Genomic DNA, 20,967 nt, shown 5'->3' on the forward strand with positions numbered 1-20,967 from the left:
CCCGGTATCCTGCTTCCAACAGTGACCAATCCAGGTCACAAGTACCTGGCAGAAACCCAAATAGTAGCAAAATTCATGCTACCAATCCCAGGGCAATCAGGGCTTCCCCCATGTTTATCACAATGTTGGACTATGGACTTTTCCACATATTCTGGCAATGGCAATTTCCAGAGCTTAACTATTCTTTGAGTGAAAAAATATTTCCTCCTATTTGTTTTAAAAGTATTTTCATGTAATTTCATTGAGTGTCCCCTCAAGAGGTAAAAATTTCACTTTTATCCTTCTACTCCACTCAGAATTTTGTAGATTTTAATCATTTCCCCCCTCAGCCATCTCTTTTCCTAGCTGAAGAGCCCTAAGCTTCTTAACCTTTCCTCATGAGATGAGTTCCATCCCTTTTATCATTTTGGTCGCTCTTCTTTGAATCCTTTCTAATTCGGCTATATCTTTCTTGAGATACAGCAACCAGAATTGAACTCAATGCTCAAGGTGAGGTCACACCATGAAGCGATACAGAGGCATTATAATATTCTTGGTCTTATTTATCATCCCTTTCCTAATAATTCCTAGCATCCTGTTTGCTTTTTTGGCCACCACCACACCCTGGGATTTCGTTCAAATCTTTTGACCTTTAGGCAAAATGGATTATAACTCCTTTGTAACCATGTTCCTCCTAGCAGCTTTTCTGTCAGCTGGCCATTGATCTTGGAATAGAGATTTTGATTTATTCCCTTCCTAACGTAAGCTGCACTACAGGCCTTCATCTTGACTGCACCTAGAAAATCTAAAGCACAAGATAGAAAAACAGAAAGACATATCCCCCATCAAACATCATTAAATATCCTTTGCAGATAACACTTGTGATATCATCAGCTCTTAAAGCATAATTTCAGTATTCTACTTTTCTACTGTTTCATAAAGCAGAACCCAAGAGTCAGCTAAGGTAAATGTTAAGGGAATGTAAAAGTTAATTCACATATAAACATAGACTTCACAGTCCCACTTTTGGGACCACAAGCATTGCAAAAATGATGCACAGGAAGGACAGAAAGGAAAAAAAAGGACATGGAATGTTTGTATGGAAGTGAAAGACATAAAAAGGATAGGGGAAGGAGGGCAGGAGTGGGAAAAGAAGGAGAAGAAAAGGAATACAGTCCTACATTTATGCATGAGCACACTGAGCCTATGCCTAGGAACAAGGCCAGCTCAAGGGTATCTAACACCATTGGAGAACCTTCTACATGCCCCCCTCAAATCCACCATCTTCCCTTCCCTATCCCCTATTGCTTCCCTATCTCCCATTCCCTACTGCCACAAGTGTCCAGCATCTTACCTTCCTCTCCCTCTCTCCCTCCTTGATGTCCAGCATCTCTCTTTTCCCCCTGCTACTATCTACCAGCATCTCTCCTTTCTTCCTACCCCTATGCATTGTCCATCATCTCCACCTTCCATTCCCTCTGCCATGACCACCACTGCCTTACCTCCTTGGTCTTCCTGACCAGGAAATGCAGCATAGTGTCCTTGAACACCTGCGTATGATCCAGGCCTATAGTGTTCTGCCCCTCCAACACAAGCTTTCTGTAAGAAGGGACAGAACACAGCCAGCTCAAAGGTCCACCACTGTGCTGCTGCTCTCTTGCCTATTTTACTCACCATTCTTGTTCCACAGTGCCAGTCCCTGAATTTTTCCATCCTAGGCAGATGCATAGTCCACCAAGCAGCAGGGCAAGCTCTGCCTAGGAAAGCCAGATTCTGGGCGTCAAAATGGGTGCACAAAGATTTACCACTTCCCACTACTTCCAGACACATACTTTTTAAGGCAGATAGCATACAGCCAAAAAGACAGTTATCACTTCTTCATGCAGGATCAAAGCAAGCTCAGATTTAGACATAGCCAATGGAGGCAACTGCCTAGGAAGCCAATGTTTGAACATGCCAAATATGCAGGCCAAAGAGGAGAGAGATGACACTTTCTTTAGGACCTTGTGCATAGGTACTGCTTCAAAATGGTGCTACTATTGCCTTCCTCTGCTCTTCAATGTGTGGGATCTCTGCCACAACCCTGTGCCCCCCCCCCCCCCCCCTCTGAGGGATCTGTTATCTGATCCTGCCTAAGGGTACCTAAATCTTAAGCCCAGCTCTGAATCAATGCCTCACCACTACCTGGCCTTCTGATAAAGCCATGCAAGTTGAAGAATTATTTATTATTAACTGTGATTTTGCTAACATTTTTTCAACAGTATCTCAAGGTGAGCAACATTCAGGTACACTAATGGGATCTTTTACTAAGCCGCGGTAGCATTTTTAGCTCACAGTAGAAATCAGCTGGTGCCAAATCCGAGACACCCATAGGAATATAATGGGCATCTTGGCATTTACTGCCAGCTAAAAACACTACAGTGGCTTAATAAAAGACCACCTAAGTAATTTCCTTGTCCCTGGAATCAATTAGTTTCTGCGCCAATGGAGGGCTGTGTGACTTGCCCAGGATCCCAAGGAGTAGCAGTGGAATTTCAACCGGCCTCCTCTGAATACAGAGTGCAGGATTCTAACCACTAGGCCACTCCTCAATGTCAATAAAAGCTTTCAATGGTGTTGAAACTTTTAGAGCCATGTTTCTCCTAAATTCAATTAAGAAAAAATAATTGATATTGAAACATGGAATCTCTTGACACAGGCACGTTGGTTGCCAAAATTCTGCCGTTGGGACTAGTTACGTTTTTCACTGATACAGATAGGTGTACTTTTTAACATTCATTTTCCCACTTTTTGCGATTATACTTGCCAACTGGTTCTCAAGAATCAAAACAAAGAGATATGAGTATGACACCTCCTTTAACTCTTGTTTGAGGAAGTTGATTATCTTAACTACTCACCTAACAAACCTGCCATTTTTGATTTCCCAGTGGCTCTGGGTCTTGTTTACCTCAGTCCTGATACATAAACATGACAGTGAAAAAGTCTCTCTAGTGATTAAGGTAAATTTATAAGTGTATGACCTTGGATTTATCCTGTATGGGTGCCTGCTGTATGGCTTCTGTCTGATATTTACTTAAATAAAACAAACAGGCACACACTAGAAGAAAAAAAAACATTTCAAGTATATGCAATGAAAAGAAAATCATGTCTTTATTTGCACAGCAGAGAAGTCTGGGAGTATTGATAGGCAGACTGAGGTAAAACATACCAAACTGCGGTTGCACTGTTTTAACAATCCATCGCAGAGCAAAAATAAGAAAGGTTATCTCTGTGACAGACAGGGAACCACAGAGGGAGAGATGCTGTACATTATTTTCTATTCAAAAACTACAGATCACAGAAGGAGTTCAGTAAATGGTGCCCAAAGTTAGGTATCAGAATGATCCTCGCTAAGGGGCCATTTTTACTAAACTGCAGTAAAAAGTGGCTTGTGCTAGTGTTAGCGCATGAAATTGGCACACGCTGGGCCATTCTTTTACCACAGCTGGGAAAAATACCTTTTTTTTTAATGGGGCAGTAAAACCAGACACATGAATGGTTGGTGAACTGAAACCTAAGGATGAGAGATTGATAGTTTCAGCTGCAGACAGTGGATTACAAATGATGTTTCACAGCAAACAGAGAAAAAAACTAGTAAAATAGGTACACACTGTTTCTGAAAGAAAGAATTAGTACAGTTACTTAACTGGCTGAAAATTCTGTTGGGAGAAAATTTCAATACAGAAATGCGCAGTAAGCAGGAATGCCTTATCCATTGGAAACTTTGCAAACACTAACATTCAGTGGCATACCAAGGGGGGGGGGGGGCGGTCCGCCCCAGGTGCACGCCTCTGGGGGGGTGCCGCGCACCGGTCAGCGTTGTTGGTTTCCATGCTCCCTCTGCCCCGGGACAGGAAGTAACCTGTTCCGGGGCAGAGGAAGCATTGGAAACCAATGACACTGACCGGCACGCGGCACCCCTCCAGCGGTGTGCACTCGGGGGGTGTCCCTTCGCCAGGGGGTGGGTCGCGCTGCACGGGGGGGCGCTGCTCCCGGGGGGCGGGGCGCATCGGCAATCCGCCCCGGGTGTCAGTGCCCCTCGGAACGCCACTGCTAACATTACTGTACCAGAAACACACTAGGATCCTAAGAATGAAGAGGTTATGACTACCTGGGACATTCCCATTCCAACTGATAGAACTCAATACAAGAAAACTGGACATAGTGGTGAAGGAGAAAAACACAAGACCAGCATTGTTAATAGAGGCATCAGTGCCAAGTGATTATTCTGTGGATCTTGTACAGAAAGAGAAGATCCACAGATGTTACGAAAAGTAGTCAGAAAGCAAGAAAATAGGATAGAAAGATCCAGAGATATTTCCCATCACAATGGGTGCCACAGCAAGCGTACCTTAATAAGTTGCAATATACATATTAATCTTATGAACTCTAGAAGGAAACTCTTTTTGGCATGATATAAGTACAATACAGAGTGTTAGTGGTAAATTTAAGAGACTGAGATCATATTCTACGTATCCTGGCTTAGGGTGAGGTTCATTATTTGTCATGATATGTGCAAAAGTAACCTTTTTGGAGACATTGCCACCAGAAATAGACTCTCTTTCTAATATGCTATTTTTCTCAATAATTGACAATAAAAAAGGTGTGATGTCCATGAGTCTGTTAAAAATTAATGGCACACCATGCTGTGACAGTTAGATGACACTGCAGTTCTACTATAACATCAAAAAAATCAATATTAATCTTGAAGTTATCAGTGCAAGGTCCGCTCTTTTAACACTTGATTTACTGTAATGTTAGTGTAGCATTCTTTCAGGGCATCCATAACTTACATTTCTGTATGTAATGCTCTTTTTCTGGATTGGAGTCTCTATTATGTGAGCTTCTCTGACAAATTGTTTAAGCTTGGGCAAGTTTTGAGGTGCTGTACCCACTCCACCTCTTCTTCCTCTCTTCTACTGTCTGGCTTATCTTTGTCTTTCTTTCTTTCCAACTCCTTATACCTGCAGGGTATTAGGCACCCCATGCAAGCCTTCACTCTTGTCTCCCCCACTCCTCCCATACACATCTACCTACCAGTGCCAGCTTTAATACATCTTCCTCTTTTTCCAAGGCCTAGCAAACTCCCTTTCTCACCTTCCAGTAGTTCTCTTGCAGTACAATCTTCAGCCCCAGCAAACCCCCCTTTTTCACCTCTCCCCCAAGCCCAGCAATCCTATTCCTTCCCCTATCCCAGTTCCATCCTCCATGACTCTTTCTACTCCCCAACCCCAACAGCACCCATCCCCTCCATTTGCTCCCCCCCTTCTACGGGCTGTAGTCAAAGCTCGGGTACAAAACTTTACACCCATAGCAATTTGATTGGAATTTAGTGAGAAGGGGCATTTGTGGCATCAAAGAAAAATTCATATTACAACATGGCCATACAGCTGTCCATGGTTAGAACAGTGTCCTGAGAACCAGGGCAGTGAACCGCTGAGCCCCAACCCCCAACCCCCTTTCCCCAAAACCCACTACCCACAAATGTACAACACTACCATAGCTCTTAGGGGTGAAGGGGGCACCTACATGTGGGTACAGTGGGTTTTGGAGGCCTCCCATTTACCAGCACAAGTATTACAGGTAGGGGGGATGGGCCTGGGTCCACCTGGCTGAAGTGCACTGCGGTACCCACTAAAAGTGCTCCAGGGACCTGCATACACACAGACCTCTAGGACTTGTTGCTGCTATATAACATTGGCACACCAGTTGACACCTGAAGACTAATCTCTCCGAAAACGTCCTTTATTGGAATAAGCACCCTTACTCACAGTTAACTGCAGATCACAGGTTGTGCCCCACTGGCAACGAGTCTCCCTGGTACTGAGATTAGCAGTAGGTCCGAGCTGGCAGAATGGTGTACAATGCCCTCTTTCAGCCACATTCAAGGTAAGAACTAAGTTCTGTAAAGTGGCTAACACGTGAAAGGGATCTAAAACTGGCTTACAAAAATGGCCACTACCTCATGGACTACCGAAAACAAAACAGGGCACACTCTGACCCAGTAAGCAGGGGGAAAAGCACCATGGGAGTACAGCCTACCAACTACCAACATCGTGAGCATTTGCCACAAGCTAGTGGAATCACGGAGCCCAATACCCTACACCCACGACAATGCATTGCTGATGTGACTCTGCAGTGCGCATAACAGAAAAGGTGTCACACTCACCCGAGAGCCACATCAGAACCAGGGAAAGGCTGTCACAGGATAGAACACATTCTGCTGTCATGGAGGTGGGTACAGCATTTGAGGCTGGCATACAGGCTGGAAAAAAGTTTTTAAAGTGGGTTTTTTTTGGTGGGAGGGGGTTAGTGACCACTGGGGGAGTCCGGGGAGGCTATCCCCGATTCCCTCCAGTGGTCATTTGGTCAGTTGGGGCACCTTTTGGGGACTTGTTCGTGAAAAAAAGGGTCCATAAAAAGTGACCCAAAATCGCGGTAAAAACGCCTTTTTTTTCGATTATCAGCTAAAATCTCCCATCTCTCCTCGGCCGATAACCACGCCCCAGTTCCGCCTTCACCTCGCCTCTGACATACCCCGCCAACTTTACCCGTTTCCGCGACGGATTGCAGTTGGAAACGCCCAAAATCAGCTTTCGATTATACCGATTTGGGAGCCCACGGGAGAAAGACGCCCATCTCCCAATTTGGGTCGCAATATAGGCGATTTTCTCTTTCGATTATATGCAGGATAGACTACTGCAATGGAATCTATGCAGGATGCAAAGAACAAACCTTAAAGAAACTTCAGACCGCCCAGACCGCCCAGAACACAGCAGCAGAAAAACAAGATTTGAAAGCGCAAAACCCCTCCGTGAAAAACTACACTGGCTCCCAATCAAAGAATGAATTGCTTTCAAAATCTGCACACTGGTCCACAAAATAATCTACGTTGAAGCCCTGGGATACATGACAGACTTGATCGACCTTCCAACTAGAAACACATCCGAATCAACACGAACATACCTAAACCTGCACTACCGAAGTTGCAAAGGACTTAAATACAAATCAACCTACGCATCCAGTTTTTCCTACATAAACACACAATTGTGGAACGCATTACCAAAAGCCTTGAAAACCACGTACGACCATCTACACTTCCGGAGAACACTAAAAACGTATCTGTTCAAAAAGGCATACCCTACCTATCCAACATAAATGCCTGATTTCTGCTACTCAACAAAACTAAAATACGTAATGGACATAACATACCCCTTCCGTTGTACGATTCCCTTATGTGGCTGTACCACATGAACTTTATTCTTACCACAACATCACTCTGTATTTGTTACACCGGAGCCTGCATACACCTCTCCGGTACTATGTAAGCCACATTGAGCCTGCAAATAGGTGGGAAAATGTGGGATACAAATGTAATAAATAAATAAATAAATGTTTACAAATCATTAAAAGACAAGTTAACTGGTCTTACTGGGTTAGATTCCTTGATTGTAGAAGCAAAGCCCTGTGGCACACTCTGACCAGGAACAACAGAACCAGGTGTCTTCAAGTTGAAAACGTTTCCCCGACTTCAACCTGTATTCACGGTCCCAATGCAGGTTCTGGGATCGGTAACACTGCATACCCACTCACCACACTTGAGGAGGAAGTAGAATCTTTCTCCTCTGTCTGACTCTGCACAGATACGGCTTCCCTCACCAGAGCCAGATTGACTGGTAAAACCCAATCCTAATGCGTCAGCTAAGCACTGTGCTCAAGGGGAGTCAGAACTAGCTTCTTGCTTCCAACGATCCTCAGTAGATGGAATTTTGACCACAAAAGAATCCATCCTCGAAGAACTCAAGGAAGGAGTAAGAGAAGTAACTGCCAAAGCAGTACTAGACCTCCCTTTCCTTTTACATTTCTTAGTTGGCATACTTGAAGGAGCTGATGTGGTCATGGCCTCCCTCTAAGGTGGTATACTGGTTCAATGCTTGATATTTTCAATGACATTTTAGATAGGTTGTACAAGTAGGAATATAGACATTTTAGCAAAATGTTCACAGCCTTTGACATATTTTACAAATTCAGGACTGTGTATGTCTAACAGGCTCATTTTTGAAAGAGATGGACATCCAAAAAGTGACATAAATCGACATTTGGACGTCCATCTCACAGAAACGTCCAAATCGGTATAATCAAAACCTCATTTTGGACGTCTTTCTCCGGAGTTCGTCAGAAGGATGTCCAAATCTCAAGGGGGCATATTAGGGGTGTGATCAAGGTGGGACTTGGGCGTTCCTAAGAGTTGGACGTCTTTGAGCCATAATGGAACAAAGCAAAAACGTCCAGTACTAAAACGTAGATATTTTGAGCTAGACCTGTTTTTCTTACAAATAAGGCACAAAAAGGTGCCCCAAATGACCAGATGACCACTGGAGGGAATCATGGAGACCTCCTCTTACTCCCCCAGGTGTCACTAACCCCCTCCCACCCCCCAAAAAAGTGTGTTGAAGAACATTACTTGCCAGCCTCTATGCCAGCATCAGATGTCATACTCAGGTCCATGACAGCAGCATGCAGGTCCTTGAAGTAGTTTAGTGCACTTCAGACAGGCCCATATCTCCACTACCTGTGCAAGAAACTGTGAGCCCTCCAAAACTCACCAGAAACCCACTGTACCCACATATAGCTGCCCCCCTTCACCCATAAGGGCTATGGTAGTGGTGTATAGTTGGGAGTAGTGGGTTTGGGGGGGTTCAGCATACAAGGTAAGGAAGCAATGGTCAGACGTGTACCTGGGAGCATTTTATGAAGTCCACTGCAGTGCCCGATTGCTGTCCTGGCATGTAGGGGGACCAGTCTACTAAAAATGCTGGCTCCTCCCATGTCACAATGGCTGTCACAATGGCTTGACTTTGGATGTTTTAGACTTGGACATCTTTCTTTCGAAAATGGCCAAAAATCAAAGATGTACAAATTGCAAAACATCCAAATCACAGGACATCCATGGTATTTTCGAACACAAAAGATGGACGTCCATCTTTTTCGAAAATGGCCTCCTTCCCGCTTTGGAATTTTGATGTCTTTGTAAAACGTCCAAATTCTGACTTAGACGGTTCTTTCGAAAATGCCCCTCTATGTCAATTGTAAAATCAACATGTCTCTGTCCTTTGACCAAAACATCTAAAAGACCACAAGTATGTCATGAAGATAAATGCCAATCTCCTGAATTAAAAGTATGGTAATTGTTGAAATAGAAAGGTGTCAGAAAGCGTGCTTATGCTGTTGAAAACAGCCAACACCAGGACAAGTGCACCAGGACACCTATAGGACAAGTGCATTGCATCCACGAGGTTCTCATGGCTTCCCAGATGTCCATTCAGTGCCTGCAGGGAAAATCATCTATTGTTGTGTCCAGCAGTGGAACAAATTGTCTAGCGCTATATATGGTATAGTGGCAGAACAAACTGTACAGTGCTTTATGTTCAATGGCACAATCCTATAGCGCTAAATATATAGCTGCAAAACAAAGAGTATAGCACTGCATGTATAGCAGCACAAATGTAGAGCACTAGACGGGTGTAGTGCAAAACATCTGATGCTATATAAATAGCACTACACCTATAGTCCTGGTTAGCAACAGAAAACGTTGAGCTCCACACCGAAGCGAGCGAAGTGCCGATTGAAATACAGTCGATTGACCCACGGACCCTGAGGAAGAAGGCGAAACTTGGGCTGAGTCGGGCCGTGGACGGGGTTCAGATGACTGTATTCCGTTTGTGAGACTGCTTAGAATTTTTTCAGCAGCAAGCTAAGTACCCATGAAGTTGAGAATTGATTAAAATTGGAAAAGATAAGTGGGCTACTCAATAGAGGTTTTTGAGCCAGTGATGATCGGGCGGTGCTCCCTAACGTTGTTACACAACACAAGGAGCCCACGCCAGGATTGAGGCTTTTCCTCTATAATTTAAATATAATTCATATTTGACGTTATCTATTTTTACGTAGGAGTCTATTATTATATGATTGTTAAAATATTCAATCATTCTGACTTCAAAGGTCTTACGTTCTTGTATGGTTTTAAAGTTACCTTTCAGGATTCTCACTGTGAAGTCACTGGTACAGTGTCCTGGTGCTGTAAAATGCTGACCAACAGGGGTGGGAACCCTACTGGCACCAGTATTGTTCATGTGATGTCTATGTAAATTGAATCTTGTCTTAAGCATCTGGCCTGTTTCTCCAATATAGCATCCTTCGTTACATTTTTTACACTGAATGATATATACCACATTGGAAGATGAGCAAGTGAAAGATCCCTTTATGTTGAATATCTTTCCTTTGTGGATGACTGTGGGGTCCTGTGAAATATTTTGGCATAGTTTGCAACTGGATAAATTACAGGGAAGTGTGCCCTTCTGTTCCTTTTCAGTCTGTGATAGAAGTTTACTTCTGATTAGCTTGTGTTTTAAGTTGGGTGGCTGTCGGAAGGCCAGTACTGGTGGGGATGGGAATATCTCTTTCAGTAATTCATCCTCCTGGAGTATAGGTTGTAGATCTATTATGATTTTCCTCAGTTTTTCCGGCTCTGGATTGTATGTCACTACAAGGGGGATTCTGTCTGTGGATTTTTTCTCCTTGTACTGTAGCAGATTCTCCCTGGGTGTTTTGAGGGAGGAGGCAATATTCTTGGAGATTATTTTGGGGTTGTAGCCTTTCTGTTTGAAGGATGCAGTCAGGCTTTTAAGGTGTCTGTCTCTGTCCCCTGGGTCAGAGCAGATACGGTGGTATCTTGTGGCTTGGCTGTAAATGATGGATCTTTTTGTATGTGAAGGATGGAAGCTGGAGTTGTGGAGGTAGCTGCATCTGTCTGTGGGTTTCTTGTATATAGATGTTTATATACAGCCATCACTGATTGAGACCGTGGTGTCCAAAAAATTGACTTTTTCTGGGGAGTAGTCAATTTTGAATCTGATTGTAGGATGGTATGTATTGAAGGCAGAATAAAATTGTTTCAGAGTTTCTTCACCCTCCGTCCAAATCATACAAAATGTCATCGATGTACCAGTAGTATTTTAGAGGTTTGGTCTGGTGTGTATTCAGAAATGTCTCTTCCAGCTCAGCCATAAAAAGGTTGGCATATTGGGGTGCTGTCCTGGTGCCCATCGCAGTGCCCATTAATTGTAGATAGATATCATTGTTAAAGCGGAAGTAGTTGTGAGTTAAAATGAATTTGATTAATTTTGTAATAGTTTCTGGTGAGTATTGATGGTCCAGTGTGGATTTTTTTAGGAGTCTTCCACATGCAGCTATGCCATCCGCATGTGGAATGTTCTTCCAGCTCAGCCATAAAAAGGTTGGCATATTGGGGTATAAGGGATATTAACAAACTGAATGCACACATTACATTTGCTCCATTGTAAAGCCAGGGTCTAATTCAAACTCTTGACTCTGGTCTTCAAAATTCTTTATGATTTGGCCCCTGCTTATCTACAAGATTTTGCCCAAATATATTAACCAAAGAGGGCTCTTAGATTGTTAAACGATAGTAGAGTGATAATCCCTACTCGGTCAGTATGTTGTTTGAAAAAGACATTTAATACAACTATACTTGGAACAGGAGCTAAACTGTGGAATTCTTTACCTCTTAGAATTAGATTGACAATGGACTATACAGTGGGGGAAATAAGTATTTGATCCCTTGCTGATTTTGTAAGTTTGCCCACTGACAAAGACATGAGCAGCCCATAATTGAAGGGTAGGTTATTGGTAACAGTGAGAGATAGCACATCACAAATTAAATCCGGAAAATCACATTGTGGAAAGTATATGAATTTATTTGCATTCTGCAGAGGGAAATAAGTATTTGATCCCCCACCAACCAGTAAGAGATCTGGCCCCTACAGACCAGGTAGATGCTCCAAATCAACTCGTTACCTGCATGACAGACAGCTGTCGGCAATGGTCACCTGTATGAAAGACACCTGTCCACAGACTCAGTGAATCAGTCAGACTCTAACCTCTACAAAATGGCCAAGAGCAAGGAGCTGTCTAAGGATGTCAGGGACAAGATCATACACCTGCACAAGGCTGGAATGGGCTACAAAACCATCAGTAAGACGCTGGGCGAGAAGGAGACAACTGTTGGTGCCATAGTAAGAAAATGGAAGAAGGACAAAATGACTGTCAATCGACAAAGATCTGGGGCTCCACGCAAAATCTCACCTCGTGGGGTATCCTTGATCATGAGGAAGGTTAGAAATCAGCCTACAACTACAAGGGGGGAACTTGTCAATGATCTCAAGGCAGCTGGGACCACTGTCACCACGAAAACCATTGGTAACACATTACGACATAACGGATTGCAATCCTGCAGTGCCCGCAAGGTCCCCCTGCTCTGGAAGGCACATGTGACGGCCCGTCTGAAGTTTGCCAGTGAACACCTGGATGATGCCGAGAGTGATTGGGAGAAGGTGCTGTGGTCAGATGAGACAAAAATTGAGCTCTTTGGCATGAACTCAACTCGCCGTGTTTGGAGGAAGAGAAATGCTGCCTATGACCCAAAGAACACCGTCCCCACTGTCAAGCATGGAGGTGGAAATGTTATGTTTTGGGGGTGTTTCTCTGCTAAGGGCACAGGACTACTTCACCGCATCAATGGGAGAATGGATGGGGCCATGTACCGTACAATTCTGAGTGACAACCTCCTTCCCTCCGCCAGGGCCTTAAAAATGGGTCGTGGCTGGGTCTTCCAGCACGACAATGACCCAAAACATACAGCCAAGGCAACAAAGGAGTGGCTCAGGAAGAAGCACATTAGGGTCATGGAGTGGCCTAGCCAGTCACCAGACCTTAATCCCATTGAAAACTTATGGAGGGAGCTGAAGCTGCGAGTTGCCAAGCGACAGCCCAGAACTCTTAATGATTTAGAGATGATCTGCAAAGAGGAGTGGACCAAAATTCCTCCTGACATGTGTGCAAACCTCATCATCAACTACAGAAGACGTCTGACCGCTGTGCTTGCCAACAAGTGTTTTGCCACCAAGTATTAGGTCTTGTTTGCCAGAGGGATTAAATACTTATTTCCCTCTGCAGAATGCAAATAAATTCATATACTTTCCACAATGTGATTTTCCGGATTTAATTTGTGATGTGCTATCTCTCACTGTTACCAATAACCTACCCTTCAATTATGGGCTGCTCATGTCTTTGTCAGTGGGCAAACTTACAAAATCAGCAAGGGATCAAATACTTATTTCCCCCACTGTAAGAGATTTTGATATTTTCAAAAATATTTTTGCATACTGATTTTGTCCATGAGAACCAAATTTTGCTTCTTGAATTGTTATAAGCAAAATTTGATTGTATTTGGATTATGCAGAAATCTTTAGATCTTTGTATTTAATTGTCTTTTTTTTAGAATGATTGTTCTCCGCCCTGAGCTTGATTATAAATTTTAATGTTAAATTAAATTAAATGAATGAATGTGCATTCCTAATACCATCAGGGTGGAAAGTTTTGAAAATGTCCCCTATTGTGTATTATTTCTGTTTTAGAGGCTAACATCCATGTGATATAGTCTCCTCCTTTCCCTTGTCCCAACACTCCTTTCCAAAATCTGTAAAACTGTAATCGTCTGCCAAAACGTCACTTTGCATTACTGAGTAACACCACCAAAATTCAAAAACAAAATTAGGAGCCATGTGTATTAGGCATTCGTCCAGAACAAAGAAATCATATCAGTTCCCAGGTGGCAACATGCTGTTTGAAGAAGTGTGTCTGACTAACAGTGTTAGAGTCAGTGTTATAAAGCTCAGGCAGTGATGAAAGTAATTTGGCACAGAGCCCAGGAATTAGTTCCAATATTAAGGGAAATAAAACACAGCATTGTAATTCAGGCAGCTGTCATATTAGCAATAGGATAAAATAAGTTTTGAGAGGCAGTACAATGTAATTGCTTTGATGTCAAGCCCTCCTGGTAAGGCTGCTGTGGGCAAAGAGTGCTGTTATCTCTCTTCCTCTCTCTTCACACATTTCAAAGGCACAAGTAAGCCCACTGATCAGAAAATCAGATGATCACCAGCGATCACCAACATCTCAGAAAAGAAGTATAGTGGAGCGGGAATATGAATAGTGATTTCTATGCTCTCCCCCAGGGATGAGCAAACTCTGTATCACCTTGCAGCAAGTTGATCTATCCAAGTTACAGGGTATGCTTGGCAGCCATGCTCGATACACACAGATGCCAGTGTAGTGATATTAAAAATTTAGGGGTTGATATTCGAAGCGATTTAAATGGTCAGAAATGACTCCTAGCCATTTAAATCATTAGTTTGTGGCTAACTGAACGAACTGAGTGGCAGTTAACCGGATAGTGCTGCTGAAATGTCTGGTTAGTGCTGAAGCCAAAGCTGGCTAATTTTTTAAGCACTTCCTCCCCCTACCTCCCTTCTCCCACTCTCCTCCCTCCCTTACCCCCCTCCTTCCCTTCCCTCTCCCTTACTTCTTTCCTCCCCTTCCCTCCCTCCCTCCCTTACCCCTTTCCTCCCCCTTCCCTCTCTACCCACTCCCTTCACGCTTCCACTCCCTTCTCTACTCCCTCCCTTACCCCTCTCCTTCCCTTCCCTCTCCCTTATTCCTTTCCTCCCCTTCCCTCCCTCTCTCCCTTACCCCTTTCCTCCCCCATCCCTCCCTTTACCCTTCCCCCATTCCTCCCTTTCCTCTCCCCTCCCTCTCTCCTTCCCTTCCCTCTCCCTTCTTCCCTCCCCTTCCTTTCTTCTCCCCTCCTCCCTTTCCTCCTTTCCTCCCTTACCCCTCCCTCTCCTTCTCACCCCCTCTTAAGTCAGCACTTAAGCCAGTTAAGAGTGATATTCAGGACTTAATTGGCTAGGATAACCACATAAATAGGACTGCATAAATCACAGGCCTATCTTTATGTGGTTCAGTATAGCCAGTTAAATGCTGAATATAGCACTTGTGGGCCCTTTTATAAAGCGGCGGTAGGGCTACCGCACCTATAGCACATGCCAAATCAATACTACCGCCTAGTTAGCGTGCCCACCCAGCAGTAATGTCAAAGTTGGTATGCGCTGTTTCTCACGGTAGCAATTATTTTCCTATTTTCTACAGCAGGGGGCATTCCCGATGATATTCGGCAGCGCAGACACATTGGCACGTGCTGCATGAGTACTGCTCATATAGCTCGTGATGCCTTACCGCAAAGGTCAATGGGTGGTGGTAAGAACTCAGGCAGTAAATAGCCATGCACTACTTTTAATTCTAGCGCACAACCATTTACTGCCCCCATTGAAAAAAAAAACCTTTTTTCCCAGCTGCAGAAAGAAATGGTCCAGCGCATGCCAAAAACATGCGCCCACTTTTTACCGTGGCTTAGTAAAAGGACCCCTTAACTAGCTATGTTTTATCTGGCCACATATGCCTGGATATTCAGTGCCAGTGCTCAGACATATCCAGTCAGGTATTAAGCCAGCGGGGCATTTTTTAAAATGCTGACTGCATCCAGCTAAATATCTATCTTTTGGAATAACTATTGAAGGCAGTACAGACCAAGATGGAGTGTGGGGAATTACTTTAAACCAAGGGTGTTAAACTGTTTATATGACTAAGAATGTTTCTTTTTTCAAACTTTGATGAATACATCTTAAATCATTTTTAAAGGTGCTCAGTATATCCCCAGAACTCTACCCTGGAATAGTATGGTATCCAGATGAATATCACCACACCTTCAGTACTACATCAAATGTATACTTGCAGTGTTATAAAATGATAATGAAATTACTTATCTTTGCAATGTGTGTTTGTCCTTCTTCAATTTGAATGAATATCTTAGCAGGAATCTGCCAATTAGTGCTCCACCACATGAAAAAAATATATACAAAACTGTCACAGATGAAATGAATTAAAATCCAAAGATGATACTTTCAAGAAAATTCAAGATGATTCTGTAAATGTCTTTTTGAGGAAATACCTCATATCTCAAATGTTCTTTGCTCCTCAAACCACCCTCCAAACCAGAGTGCTATGTCTGTTACTCCTCTTCTTTCTTTGAAACATTTGCTGCTCTCAGTCACTAACTTTGACATACCGCTTCGTCTATGAAGTCAATGCAAACTTTTTCATACTCTCTGCACTCACAGCTCATTGGTTTCAACATGGACCATGTTTCACTTTACACTTCTTCAGGAGACCAAATCTGGAAGAGTCACTGACTTTTACTAGTAATGGCGCCCTGTGTTGGCGTCCACGGGGGCAAAGAGGGAGAGATGTTGGACCGGGGAGGGAGGTGAGAGGGAGATATATTGGACCAGGTGGACAGAGAGAGGGAGAGATGTTGGTCTGGGGGAGCCGATGAAAGAGAGGAAGAGATGGACACAAGCCAGAAATAAGATGCTTGCAGGCATCTTTTACTTTCATGAGTAACTGTGATTACAAATTTTTTATTTCATGATTCATCGCAATCAAAAATTATAATCGAAATGCAGCCCTAGTACTTACAGATGTTTCTGCACCTGTATTTATTTAGGTTTCTTTTTACTTGTCATTTTCAACCTTAACACTCAAGATAAAGTACTGAGTTTACACTTACAGTATAATAAAAAATAAATAAAACAGAACCTTTACAATAATATTAATTGACTACAGTTTTGCTTGCCACCCATTTTCTCAGAGATACAACACAGTGGCAGCTTTCAATTAACTTGGAACTGCAAACAAAGAAGCACAGAGGGGCATTTTCGAACGATGACGCCCATCTCTAAGGGCGCCCATCTCTGAGGATGTCCCCGCGAAGGGGTGGGGCATCCCGTATTATCAAAACAAGATGGGTGTCCATCTTTCATTTTGATAATACGGTCGGGGACGCCCAAATCTCAACATTTAGGTTGACCTAAGAGATGGTCGACCTAAATGTTCAGATGGTTGACCTTAGAGATGGACGACCTCGGTTTTCGCCAATAATGGAAACCGAGGTCGCCCATCTCAAAAACGACCAAATACAAGCCCTTTGGTCATGGGAGGAGCCAGCATTCATAGTGCACTGGTCCCCCTCACATGCCATGACACCAACCGGAAACCCTAGGGGGCACTGCAGTGGACATCACAAATTGCTCCCAGGTGCATAGCTCCCTTACCTTTGTTACTGAGCCCCCCAACCCCCCCCCCAAAGCCCACTCCCCACAACTGTACACCACTACCATAGCCATAAGGGGTGAAGGGGGGCACCTAGATGTGGGTACAGTGGGTTTCGGGTGGGTTTTGGAAGGCTCACATTTACCACCACAAGTGTAACAGGTAGGGGGTGGGCCTGGGTCTGCCTGCCTGAAGTGCACTGCACCCACTAAAAACTGCTCCAGGGACCTGCATACTGCTGTCATGGAGCTGGGTATGACGTTTGAGGCTGGCATAGAGGCTGGAAAAAAATGTTTTTTAATTTTTTTTTTAGTGTGGGAGGGGGTTTGTGACCACCGAGGGAGTAAGGGAAGGTCATCCCTGATTCCCTCAGGTGGTCATTTGGTCAGTTCAGGCACCTTTTCGAGGCTTGGTTGTGAAAAAAAATTGGACCAAGTAAAGTCGGCCAAATGCTCGTCAGGGACGCCCTTCTTTTTTCCATTATCGGTCGAGGATGCCCATCTCTTAACCACGCCCCATCCCGCCTTCAGTACACTGCCGACACACCCCGTGAACTTTGGTCATTCCCGCGACGGAAAGCAGTTGAGGACGCCCAAAATCGGCTTTCCATTATGCCGATTTGGGCGACCCTGAGAGAAGGACGCCCATCTCCCGATTTGTGTCGGAAGATGGGCGTCCTTCTCTTTCGATTATGCCGCTGACAGTGGCCAAAATTCTGAGTCACCAGGGCAGAGGTCTAAACTGCAAATTGAAGCCAAATGCGCAGAAATAATACAGAGAAAATGCTGGGGATACAATGGCAGAGCAATTGGTAAATACATAAGCTGATCTGTATCAATGTTATCTTCAATATTGGATAATGGACTAACATTTCCCAAGAAAAACTGATTTTAATGATAAAAAATCTGTTTCAAATATAGAGACTCTAGGAAAATAAATTCAGCTAGGATATGGATTTTGCAAACTCACTGAAATTCAGAACGATATTTGTCAGCTACTTAATGGGCTCAGACACTGCTCAGGAGGAGCTTACACTTCAAGAGCTAATCACCTAATTGTAATTTCAGTAGCTACTGAAACTAAAAAAGAGAGAATGAAAAAAGATACATATAAATTATTTACAAGTGATCAAGAACAAAAATAAAGCATTGATGAGCTAGCCACAGATTAGAGAACAGTAACAGTAGCTTGCAGGACTGATAACATTAAAGGACATCTTAAACCAGAGAATGGAAGGAAAGATACAGGTAATATGATTCTGGAGGAATACTGTGGAAGAGCAGAGGGGGAAGGCTATGCATGAATGAAGGAAAAACAATGATGTGAATGTTATTGAAAATGTAAAGTCCACTGACAACCACTGAATGAACTATGGAATATCTGCGTATGTGCACCAACCTGGAAGTTAACCAGGCACCGGTCCATATTCAGAACGGTGCCCAGTTCACTCAGCACATAAAGTTAGGACAGCCTTTTGCTGTCCCAACTTTATGCATTTACCCCCCCTGTTTACAAAGTTGCAACAGTGGCTGCCGGTGTACTAATACCAACACAGCCCATTCATTTTGGATGGGCTGTGTTGGCAATGCCGCATGGCTTTGTAAACAGGGGGGTTAGTCAGGTTAGTGGACTGAATATCACACCTAACTGAATAAGTTGCGGCTCTACCAAACTCCACCCCTAATACCGCCCCTAACCTAGGGGGTCTTTTACAAAGCAGCGGTAAGCCCAACACGGGCTTACCACTCGCTAAAACGGAAGTACCGCCGGGCTACTGCAGCAACCCGGCGGTAGTTCCCACCTGCAGGATGCGCCGTTTCTGGTGTGTACCTGGTTACCACTGAATTAGTGTGGGAGCCCTTACCGCCATCTCAATGGGTGGCGGTGTGCTTCCCCCGCTGCGGTAAAAAGGGGCCTTGGTGCATGTCAAAAACATAAGCCAATGCCATTTTGCCACAGCTTCGTAAAATGACCCCCTAGCCAGTTAGGAAATGGACAGTTAGTGGAGATACTCAGCGTCAAAACCCAGTTAAGTGCTGCTGAACATTGGTGGCTGACCAGCTCAGCGGGGTTTAACCAAGCAGGAGGCTCTCCTGCCTCATTAAACCCCTTTGAATATTTGGCCCGTAATTATTTTGCAAAGAGAGTAGTATGGTGGACCCTTTACCGCATGGGTGTTCAAATCTTTGCCTGACACAGTTTTTAACTTTATAAAGATCTTGGTAGATTTATCCCTGACATACAGGAAACAAAGCTTCACTCTGTGGTTAGGAGTGGTCAGACAGACTTTTTACTGAAAAATAAGGGACAGGGATGGGGTTTGATATACACTGCCTTTCTGTGGTTACAATCAAAGCGGTTTTCATATTATATACAGGTATTTATTTTCTACCCAGGGCAATGGAAGGTTAAGTAACTTGCGCGGAGTCAAAAGCAAAAGGAACTAGAATGGGAATTGAATCTGGTTCCCCAGGTTCTCAGGTCACTGCACTAACCATTAGTCTACTGAGAATTATGGGGGGAAACAGAGTTAATTCATAAAGAATTGCATTCAATATTCAGTTTCATTTCTGAGAGGCCAGTTTAATCTTTTTTCTAATATAGAATGTTCATGCTTTTTCTCTGTGTTCTCAAGATAAATTCAGAGAGTTCTCAAGCAAGCATTTTATCAGTTAGTGATTGAGATGTAACATTCATCTGAAATGTATCGATTTCACAAGACTTAAAAGGTTATGCTTACAATTCCTCATTTTTTTCAGAAAGACCTCCCCCCTCTTCCCATAATTCCATACTACACCTGCAGGATTCTCTGCTTAGGCCTGGCAGATAATAGCAAGTCCTCAAGTTAATCATCAGAAGCGGCAATTGGTTTTGTTTTATACTTGTGCACAAACCTTTTCAGATTTTACTTTTATTCTCTCTGAGATTGCCCCTTGGTGTGCGGAAGCTTATTCTTCCAGACACCCCCCATTTTTGGGCTTATGGAAGCCTGAACACCCAATTTATCAGCAATCTTACTATATAATATGCAGTTTCTATGAATATTTTATATGTTTATCTGGTTGCAAGATTTAACTCAATATTTTCCTCTTCTCTGGAAAGGATGCTTCAGGGCCTAATGCCTTTCTAGTGGGTCTCAAAAAGCATATGTAGCAAAGGAATACTTATAGCTACTAAGAACAGATATAAGCAACATATTATGTGAGACCGTGGGTGACCGGAGAATTAAATCAAGGACGTGCTATGGACGTAATCTACTTAGATTTCAGCAAAGCTTTTGACACGGTTCCCCACAGGAGGCTCTTGAATAAACTAGACGGGCTGAAGATAGGTCCCGAAGTGGTGAACTGGATTAGGAACTGGTTGACAGGCAGACGCCAGAGGGTGGTGGTAAATGGAGTTCGCTCAGAGGAGGGAAAGGTGAGTAGTGGAGTGCCTCAGGGATCGGTGCTGGGGCCGATTCTATTCAATATATTTGTGAGTGACATTGCTGAAGGGTTAGAAGGTAAAGTTTGCCTTTTTGCGGATGACACCAAGATTTGCAACAGAGTGGACACCCTGGAGGGAGTGGAAAGCATGAAAAAAGATCTGCGGAAGCTAGAAGAATGGTCAAACGTTTGGCAATTAAAGTTCAATGCGAGGAAATGCAAAGTGATGCACTTAGGGAGTAGAAATCCACGGGAGACGTATGTGTTAGGTGGTGAGAGTCTGATAGGTATGGACGGGGAGAGGGATCTTGGGGTGATAGTATCTGAGGACCTGAAGGCGACGAAACAGTGTGACAAGACGGTGGCCGTAGCTAGAAGGTTGCTAGGCTGTATAGAGAGAGGTGTGACCAGCAGAAGAAAAGAGGTTTTAATA

This window comes from Microcaecilia unicolor, chromosome 1 (genome assembly GCF_901765095.1).
Source record: "Microcaecilia unicolor chromosome 1, aMicUni1.1, whole genome shotgun sequence".
NCBI lineage: Eukaryota > Metazoa > Chordata > Amphibia > Gymnophiona > Siphonopidae > Microcaecilia > Microcaecilia unicolor.